Genomic DNA, 6,290 nt, shown 5'->3' with positions numbered 1-6,290 from the left:
TATGATATAGATATATCATTTTACTATACAGTCTGCCATATTAGTTTTACTTATCTACCACTATATATTTCTATATCTATATATACATATTTAGATATATACATGTATATATTTTTATGAATAGTTATAGAAGACAATTGGGTGTAAAATAAGTCAGCTTATCATCTACACAGAGGATTGTAATAATAACTTGATATATAATACTGTCAGGGGCTGTTACTTAGAAATACACAACATCCCAGTTCTTCACAATAATTACTATTATCCAACATTTATGTATGGATAGTAGTTTGCTTCACCTTGGAATAAACCCAGAGATTATATTTTTTCCACCAGGTTTCTAATAGTAGCTTAGATTAAAATGAAATTCGGAGTGTATAAAACTAACCCAAAAAATAAACATTTTTGATCATGGTATGATATTGTATATGAGCAAATACTGGAAGGATGGATGTGTATATGAGTGAGAATAAACCCTGAAGACTGAGAATAAAATGGTCTTAGACAATGGCGACAATGAAAATTCTCCACACAGTTCAGTCAATATTAAAAAAAAATGCTGTAGCAACCCCTTTGTCAGGAAAATGTGTGTTCACTGTAATGTATATGATTAATAGTACAATAAAAGCTGTGGAGTGAATATATGATACAATATAATTATTTTTAGGATCAGTCAGTAAAGAAATATACATATAAAATTCTTAGAAGTTTAATTAATTTTTTCTAGCCCTAGCATTAAAACAATTTTTTCCAGGGATCCAAACCATTTGAGTCTTGTTGGAAATGTGTGCTAGGTTTACTGGAAAGAATAAAACAGTTTTCCTATGACTGTAGGAAAAGTAATGATCTTGTGTGTCTGAATCAGGAAGGAAAGTATGGACAAGGAAGTATCTCACTTTTTCTTGCATTGCTTGTAGTGCTTCAGCTTTGAAGGATGCTCTGGACAGGTTGGTATAGCCGGTGGTTGGTCACTAGGGGAAAGTGCTGCTTGGACAGCTTTAGAGAATTTTAGGAAGCAGTGCCTAGCTAAAGGAAATAGGCCATGGAATTGGGCCTATTATGGAAAGTTTGTCCCTGGCCTGTTTCTATTTGTTTCTCTCCCTCTCTTTCTTGCCCATCGTTTAGATGAATTTTCTCAGTTATAGCCTGAACCACCTAAAAATATAAACTAAAATAAATCATCTATCCACCAAGTTATTTTCTTAGATGTTTTGGTCACAGTGATGATAAAGCTAACACAGTTAGAATCTCAAGAAAAATAATGCCTGCCTGTTTCAATCATAGAAGAGAACATCAAAGCCAAGATTCCTAGCTAGTCACACACAATGTCTCTTTGTCATGTACTAGGGTTGTATACTGTTAAGAACTGAACCCAGGGCCTCAGGAATGCACCAGAAGCACTCTATCATTGAGCTGTGCTTTAACCCTTCTAAGATATCATTTGTTTTTGATGAGAAAGATGAAAAATTTGGTAGAAGTTTTATGGAGATAGGAACACAATTTCTGGACAAGTACATTATCAACAAACCATAATGAGAGGCACCATGGAAACACAGGACCATAATTAGACTATTTCTCTTAGTAATATGGTGCTTTAGAGAACTAGGCATTATTACGTTAAGGTCATCTGTGATTTAATTATGAGAAGAATTAAAGTGTGTGTCACCAAAAATAAATAATAAGTGAAACCAATATATGGGGAAACCTTCTGCATAAGGGTTAATATATAAAGAATAAAATATTACTCAAAATCAATTATTTTGACATTATATTTTGCTGAAAGAAAAGAACAGTTAATATCATCTTAAAATAGATTATTTTCAGTAAACATTTTATACATCTTTATTGTTATGCACAGACTATAACCTCTTAACATTCATATAAAAATTAATTAAGTGCTGGAGAAATAGTCTGAGGAATTCATACCCATTACCATCTTCCCCCAAAGTTCATTGTAAAAGCAAAGAATAGCATTATTCAATTTTTCAAATGATGCTATTCTTTGCAGTTATTCTGTTTAGTTCTTGTTCCAATATTACACATCAATAGATTAACTTGATCACATGGGATATGGGTGAAAAACTACATTTGGACATGTCCTTAATTTTTTTTTTTCTGGATGGCATTCCCCTGGGCTATAGAAAGTGCTCGATTACAATATGGAATACATACTTCAAAAAGATGTTTTTATCTGGGACAGAAAAAAATCTTTTTTTGCTAGTTTCATTTATAAAACAAAGCAATTCCTTCAGTCTGTTAATGTATTAGTTGGATATAGAAGTAAATCATGTATATATTATACTCTTGGTGAGTTTTCTAGTACAAAAATACTATAAAATAAATAACAGGTAAGAATAAGGTTTCTTTCCTTAACAATAGAGTGTGCTGATAATGAAAAGCATGTTCAAAGAACTCTGTCTGCAGATAACAAGCTACAAACATGGAGTGATTCAGTGAAATCATTTTCAAACAAAAACCTGATAAAAGTCAGGCATTTTTCACAGAGTACACTTTCAGTGTTCATTGGATGCTTTATGCTTAACAGTATCCTTTGCAAAAGTATGAGTGATATACTGTTCATATCGTACAAAGGTTCAAGTCTCAATATTACAGTGTGGAAACTGACCAGCAAATGGACTCACCTGAATTAGAAGCTTTGACAAGCCACCACATTGACAAAATGAGGGGTATAAAAAAAAAAAAACAATTCAAACATAAATTCACAAATTCACTAATCTCTATCAAAATCTGCCTCTAACTAAAAGTCAGATCTTCTTTAATTAAGGTCTGTCAAATAATGTAGTCTGTGATTTTACAGACCAAATAATGCCATAAAATAAGAGTCACTCTGGGATGATCTCCCGCCTTGCACCAGCCCTTCGGATAGCCCCGGACATCTCAACAAACACTTGAAATGCTACCAAACCCAAGCCGCCACTTCACATGATTTATGATGTCATTAATGTCAAGCTATCAGTGGACAAGAGTAAAAGAGACAACAGCAAAGCTGACTAAAAACAAATAGTTTTGATTAAACTCAAGGACGTTCAGTGCAGCTTTCAGCAAAACGCATTCATCATTTCCGAAGCTGACCTTGGTTTTTTTCTTCTTATTTTTTTCTTTTCTTTTTCCTAACTTTGTTTTTTAAAATCCTAAGTGCAGACACAATGCACTTTGGTATGTTAGCAGACTCTGAGCTCTCTCCTAAGTGCTTCTACTCCTTTAGGGAAAAGGATGCTACAGCTACCACACCCTTTTCTTGGGGAGATGGGGTAACTAATGAACCCTTTTCCCTTGAATTCTCACTTCTTCTAACATTTCATTTCCCAGAAGAATTTTGGAATTTTCTGTACTAATATTCTAAGGGATTTATATTCATTTTTATGTCCATTGTACCCAAGGTTGTTTGTTTCATGTCATTTTATATTTAAAAAGAAACAAAAAACATTAAAAAAGATGGAAAAGATAGGAATGTGAAATAAATGAGAGACACAAGTTGATTTCATCTAGAGAATGAGTACAGACAGTTCAGGATTGAGTCCATGCTTTCTGAAAACATGCAGATTGTTATTCCAAGCATCGGTGTGCTACCTCTTAGAATATATGGACACAGTATTTTGTCAAGCTGATGCAGGTTCTACTTACCACATACCTATTCTCATTAAAGCAAGAATCACGATAAAAAAAATAGAGAGCAGAAACAAATTGTATTGTGGAGATTATGTTCTCTATGCAAGCGTTCACTTGGGCAAACTCACCTGAAATATTATTTCATGTCCTTTTTAAAGCCTCTCTTGCTCACCCAAACAGGAGGGAATTACTACTCTAGGTTTATTTTTAAGACATCCAGTAAGTCCATAGTCTTTTATTTTAAGATTTTCCAAAAGAAAGTTCAAACTTTAGAAAGTGAAATGTTCTTAATAGTTTTCTTTTTAAAATTTATTTAGTTGTATTTTTTATATACACTGGTATTTTGCCTACATGCATGTCTGTATGAGAATGGTGAGTTCCAAGGGAGTGAAGTTATGGACAGTTATGAGCTGCAGTGTGGGTGCTGAGAATTGTATGTATGGTCCTCTAGAAGAGCAGCTAATGCTCTTAACAACAGAAACATCCCTCCAATCCCATTCTTGACTTATTTCTAATGTAATTGTAAGCATCCTGATTCTCATTCTCTTAGTAGACTCATAATTTAATTTGACTAATGTTAGGAACTTTAAACCATAAGACTCTGTTGCCTGATAAGGTTTCCAAGGTATTAAATTAAATAATAACTCAATATCAGAATAAAATTACTTAATATGGCTTTTAAGTTTTATATTTGTGTTTCATAAGTTTCCTTTAATTTAATATCCCACAATTCTGTGGTATTAAAAAATGACTGGCAGATCATCTGAAGTACTGTAGATTTTTAGATGGAAAGGTTTGTTTCTAAATACTTAAAATGGGCTCTCCAAAATGAGGTATATTTACTCCGATTAGCAAAACTTTCTGCTGAGAGTTTTTATGGAACATAAGATAGACTGTTTTATAAGCCTTAACTGTGCATAAGAACATTTGTAATATCACCCTTGGAGAATAATAAACAGATACTAGAGATTGAAATTCTGACATAGTTTACAGAACAATAATCCAAACATCTGTTATAATGACAAGGGATTTAAGCAGAATGGAGTGTACATGGGAACGTTATGCTACTTTTAGTAGAGTTATAATGTTAAATCAAAGCATTGCAGTCAAGCCAGCTTGCTGTTAATATAAACAGTTTTCTACATATTCCTGGGCCACAAGCCAGATCTCAGGATTCAGTTACAAGCACAAGGTCAAGAGGGAATCAACAATATGAAATTACTGCCTATGAATCAAAATAATAAATGGATAATTAAAAAGAAAAACAAATTAGAAGGTATACTCTCATTTAACTCATCAGATGAATTTGTCAACCAACTCTATATATGGAATCTTTTGCTAGAGCAGGACCAGTGGGCTCTTTAATGCAGTTATTGATTAAGCTTGAGCTTTTAGCATTTTCCCTGAGTCAGGCTCACCATATCATTTTTGCCCTATGTACATGGTTGAGTCCTATTAAAAGTCAACATCTAATTACAATCACAAAGATAAATCTCTCGCTAGTATTTTATTCATGAAAGGAAAGAAATTTCTCAGAAAAAAAGGCATGATAAATATAGAGAATAGTTTTTTTAAGCCTGATCATCTAAAAGACACAGCATTATATAGGGACACTAGCTTCTGGAGATTTAATGATGAAAATCTAATTCCACCTTCATTACAATACTTAAAATCTTGCCTATACTACTTAGTGTCTCAAAAACTTAATTTTCTCTAAAATTAAAATTTGAGTAAATATAAATTACAATAATGTCTGAGATCAAAATACTTTATCTGGATATATTCACGTAAAACAGGAACTGGATTAAATGTAGTAGTTATATATACAAATAAAGATTATCCTATCTTTCAAATTCAAGTTTCTACTTTCCAAGTCAAATAGTATGTGATATTGAAGATGAATAAAAATAGTGAAATAATACTAATCATGTATTTCGTTATTTTAGCTTAGTGGCTATTTACACCTTTTGCTATAAAGAGAAATATGTCTAAAACCTTTGAATTTGAAATAATTAAAATAAATAGCAGCAAAAGTTGAAGTGGATAAAATTAGTATAATTTCACTTACTTAAATTATGTTCTACATTTATTTGTTTATTGTGTATGCATGTGTACATATGTGTGTGTGTGCATGCATACATACAGCATGATGTGAATATAAAAATCATAGATCAAAACCTATAAGTCATTCACTTCCCAAAATATGACTTTAAAAGATTAGATCTCTAAAATGTATACACGAATAATGACTTACTAAAGAGGCTCACCTTTGGGTTTATCAAATAAACTCATTGTTCAGTTTGAGGTGAGCTCATGAGACAGACTATTCACATTCAACTGAGCTTCCATTCTTTGCACTCACTCTATTTTAAAACATGTTCATTTCTTAGTTCCCTCTTCACTCTAAAAATAACAAATTTTTGAAATTTGCAAAATTTAATAATGATTAAAATTTTCTAGTGTCATTAAAAGTGCTAATTATGGAAAAACGGCCTTCCAACAGAAACAAATACATATATTTATGACCATACTACAGTGAATGCATTTGTTGTTGTCCAATATTAGAGGTTAGTAAGCCGGGCGGTGGTGGCGCACGCCTTTAATCCCAGCACTCAGGAGGCAGAGGCAGGCGGATCTCTGTGAGTTCGAGACCAGCCTGG

The sequence above is a fragment of the Microtus ochrogaster genome, chromosome 19, assembly GCF_000317375.1.
Source record: "Microtus ochrogaster isolate Prairie Vole_2 chromosome 19, MicOch1.0, whole genome shotgun sequence".
In the NCBI taxonomy this organism is placed as follows: Eukaryota; Metazoa; Chordata; class Mammalia; order Rodentia; family Cricetidae; genus Microtus; species Microtus ochrogaster.
The sequence above is the reverse complement of the archived record's forward strand: the minus strand, read 5'-3'. Positions refer to the sequence as shown.